Source organism: Carcharhinus amblyrhynchos, chromosome 24 (genome assembly GCF_965287045.1).
Source record: "Carcharhinus amblyrhynchos chromosome 24, sCarAmb.v2.hapA, whole genome shotgun sequence".
NCBI classification, from domain to species: Eukaryota; Metazoa; Chordata; class Chondrichthyes; order Carcharhiniformes; family Carcharhinidae; genus Carcharhinus; species Carcharhinus amblyrhynchos.
The window spans coordinates 21,234,966-21,239,456 of record NC_137347.1 but is presented as its reverse complement, the minus strand read 5'-3'; the positions used below and the strand labels follow the sequence as shown (position 1 = coordinate 21,239,456).

General features: G+C 39.5%; 1 long non-coding RNA gene across 1 annotated transcript; it reads right to left on the bottom strand.

The window, feature by feature from the left end:
* Positions 1–358: 358 nt before the first annotated feature.
* On the bottom strand, positions 359–2,282 carry LOC145357812 (uncharacterized). The gene is made up of 2 exons (XR_013889372.1): positions 2,038–2,282; positions 359–981 (listed from the first exon to the last, which is right to left on the bottom strand). It is a non-coding gene; the product is annotated as an uncharacterized LOC145357812 (long non-coding RNA).
* Positions 2,283–4,491: the final 2,209 nt, after the last annotated feature.

The window sequence follows — 4,491 nt, the reverse complement described above, 5'->3', positions numbered from 1 at the left end:
TGATTTATTACTTTTTTCTGCTGGTCATTCCAACAAGTTTGTTAAAATAACATTAAGAGTTAAAGAATCCAATTGAGATATAGCTGCATACAGTAATCAAATCTTGGCGTTTGTATATTATACATTTAATGCTCATGTTTGTCCTGATAAGCGCAAGATGAAAAGCTTCAACAGTATGTCCCTTTTTAAAGCAATATCTTACTTTATAGATCAATATTGTGTATTTAATTCCTTTTCTTGGTCTACATAATTCATGTTAACTGACAATATGTAGTGATTCCCAGGATTACCGGATCAAGTTCCTGATGTGAAGAAATTTCAACACAGTAAACGGAAAGAAAAATTCTTAAGAAATAAATTGTACAAGACCAATCTTAATTTGCAAAGGTACGTACAGATTGTTACCATTCCTTCTGACCAAGGCAGAACAATTTAAAAACACACAAGTGTTATGGTTCGGATCAGAAACTCCAAAGTGCTACATGGAGCATGTCTGGATCTTAAGTTTTGCACCTTGAATTTGGCTAGGATAAGCAGGATAAATTTCACTTCAGGTATGATTCAAATGCCCCAATAGGGAGCTTTTAACAAACGAAGTTTATTTAATGATATAGTTAACATGGATAATAAGGATATTAACAATAACTTATCAATTACTAACAATACAAGATAACCATGGTAATGCAAAATCCTCAACAAATATATCTAAAATGTTCCAGTCAAGCAAAACCCTTGCCATAGACAAAAACCTTTAAACAGTGGGTAGAGGCAGCAGGTTCAACACAGCAAATCTAATGCCAGTGTGATATTGGAATTGAGTCCTTTGGTTGGAGAATTGAAAACTCTCAGTCTTGTAAGTTCTAGTAGTCCTCTTGACACACCCAGGATAGTTTGAAGTCTGTCTGAACAGCTTCCCAGAACCCCAGGTAGACTCTGGTAAAGCCACCAACAGCAGACATTCTATTCCAGAAAGGCTTTCAGCTAACCCACAGAATTTCCAAAACCAGGGAGAGAGAGAGAAAGAGAGATAGAGAAACTTATTTTCAGCTTGTTGTCCCTTCTAAAATTAAAACCCAAACTTGCAGCTCCAAACCGAAAATGAAAAAAAAATTACCTGACCCGCCACCCAACTTTTCTCCTTACAATGCTGAGTCATAAACATCCCAGTAAAAATGAACAAACCCGGCTTAAGCAGCAATAACAGGACATCTCCAGTCTTGATGATAAAAACAACTGAAGGCAAAAAGGCCTGCTTACAACTGCAGAAAACATGAGTTAGAAAAAGAAATCTCTTAAAGGTACACTAATGTCGCACAAGGTAATTGTTAAATAAATAGGATATTAGTGGGGCAGGGGGCTAATTGGATAAGTTCCAACTCACAGTAATTAAAACAGGAGAAAGCTTAACTTCAATTGAACAGACTTCTCACCATCTTTCTCGAATATGATGTGAAACGAGGGCTCCGAAAACATGGAAAACATGTTAAAACATCTCTTGCTACCAACATTTCTTTCTAATAATACGGCTTTGAGACCTTTTTTTATACTTTAAAAGTTATTGAATATCCATCTTGGTCAACTGTTGGAAAATAGCCAATTGGTCTATAACTTCCCAATAATGAAATAAGAGTTAACCCATTGGCTTTTAATGTAGAGATGCCAGCGCTGGATTGGGGTAGGCACAGTAGGAAGTCTCACAACACCAGGTTAAAATTGAACAGGTTTATTTGGTAGCAGGAGCTTTTAGAGCGCTGTTCCTTCCTCAGTTGAGTACACACCTGATGAAGAAGCAGCTCCCTGAAAGCTTGTGCTACCAAATAAACCTGTTGGACTTTAACCCATTGGTTTTTAGCTAATTACACAGATTGGGTTTTATGGCCTCGCCCAACCCAAAACCATAAAATCCCACCCGAGGGCAACAGACTTTTCCACAGCCAGCCCCTCACCCGCTCCAATTCCCATGGTGGGCAAGACAGTAAAATTCTAGCCATTGTCTCAACTTTAAGACAATACTTTTTCCGAAGCTATATCTCTTACCTTGAGTTAGCTCCAAGCACCAACCAATAATTAGTTAACATAGCTGCTTGTCATTTAAAGTTTAAACTTTAGGAACCAATTCATTCCTTCCATCAAGGTTAAACTGTTCATGTTTTTTCTGGTCCGCGTAAGGAACATCTTATAATTCCCATGGCATTTTAGGAATCTGTATTAATAAAGCGTTAATATGATCATTAATACTTATAAAAGTTATGAACTTGTGTGTTCCAGGTTACATTACCAACCTTCCCAATATATCCATTATTTATTCTTTAATTGTTTCACAATTAAGGCTGTCTATTTCACTAATCTGGTCTGTTTCCAAAAATGCAGGTACAGTTTTTTTACTAGCTTTTGTCAATTTGGCACAAAATGATTAATAACATATTAATTCAAATTACAAAACAATAGTCTAAAACTATTGATTTTGAAACTACCATCAATATGAACATATGACGTAGGAGCAGATGTAGGCCATTTGGCCCCTCAAGCCTGCTTCGTCATTTGGTAAGACCATGGTTGATGTGTTTGTGTTTCAAGTTCTACATCCCACCAACCCCTGCTAACCTTTGATTCCCTTGCCTAACAAGGATCTATTAATCTATCTGTCTGTCTGTCTATCTCTGTCTTAGAAATATTTGATGTTCCTGGAGAGTTCCCAAGTCACACAAATCCTCCAAGAGAAAAAAATTCTCCTCATTTCTGTCCTAAAAAGGAGACCTCTAATTTGAAAACAGTGCCCCCTAGTTCTGGACTCACCCAGGCAAAGAAACATATTTTCCACGTTCATTTTGTCAAGACCATTCAGGATCTTATATATACTTCAATCAAGTCACCCCTCACTCTTCTAAACTCCAGTGCAAACAAGCCCAGTTTGTCTAATCTTTCTTCATAAAATTAACTGCTAATTCCAGGTCTCAATCTAGTTAAAAAAAACAAAAGAGAAAATGCTACGAAATCTCAGCTGGTCTGGCAGCATTTGGAAGGAGAGAAAAGAGCTGACATTGAGTCTAGATGACCCTTTCTCAAAGCATCAATCTAGTAAATCTCCTCTCAACTGCTTCCTCTCTGAAATAAGGAGACTTCAGACAATATCTGAGATCTGGTCTCATCAGTGCTCTGTATAATTAAAGCATAACATTGCTACTTATGAAGGATAGCATTCCATTAGCCTTCTGTATCTGCATACTAACTTTTTATTACTCATGTGTTAGAACACTTAGAATGCTGCAGCTGTTCTCTTTTTAAGTAATACTCTGCTTTTTATTTTTCCCACCAAAATGAACAACTTCAAATTTTCGTATATTCCACTCCAACTGCCAGGTTTTTGCCCACTCACTCAACCTATCTACATCCATCTGCAACCTCATATCCTCTTCACAACATACTTTCCTACGTATCCTCAGGTCGTCATCAAACTTAGCTACCGTGCCTTCACTTCCCTCATTTAAGTAATGGATATCAATTGTTCAAAGTTGAGGCCCTATTGCAGATCCTTGTGGGACTCCACTTGTCGCATCCTACAAATTAGAAAAAGACACAATTATGCATAGTCTGTTTTCTGCCAGCCAGCCAGTCTTCTATCCATGTTAATATGTTACGCCTACACCATGAGCTTTTAGGTGGAATCTTACAAGAATATAAAAAGCAGAGTGATTCCCACCGATGCTGCTGCCACCTCGATTTCTGACCAAATCATATGCCTCATTAGTAAAAGTTTTCAAGCACACGAGAATCATGCCATGCGCAGTGTTCCCCTCTGATTCGCCCGTTCTACCACAACTTAATCATTGGGGAGCTCCATATAAACAGCTGCTCAGAACTCTCCAGCACTTATTCCAGATCTATCCCAAGGAAGGCAACCAAGATGTCCACAGCTCACTTTTCAAAGGGAGCCCTGACCAGACTATTGAATGGTGTGCAGCAGAGTCAGGGTGCATTCTACCCTTGCTCCAGAAGGCGGCCTTCCAGCAAGATCACCTCCTTTGCCCGGAATACAGTGGCAGCCCTTGTCACTGCAAAGGATGATGGGATAGCAGTGTCAGAAGAAAATTAATAATCTTCTTTGCTTACCCAGAGTAAGTGAACCACCTCCAGTCTCTGTCTCAACTCCCCTCGCATCGCGAACTCCATCGCCCACCAGCAACTCAGGGTTCGCAGCACCAGGCACAAGGCCCTTTTCCCAGCATCCCCACTCACAATGTTCCCCCAATAGCTATTATGTTCCTCAAACTCCAGCTCCATGCCTGCCATACCTCATGACCATCTTCAATCTCCCAACTTCTGCCTACATTCTCCCTTTTTGTGTCATTGCAGGACAAACTCAACCACAACAAGCATGAGTGGGTATAGGCAGTCAGAGTCACGCGAGAGCTCAGAACCTCATGCACTTTGAAGGAGAGTGCTTGAACTGGCTGGGGAGAAGGAAAAGTGCACCTGCACTGAAGGAGAAGT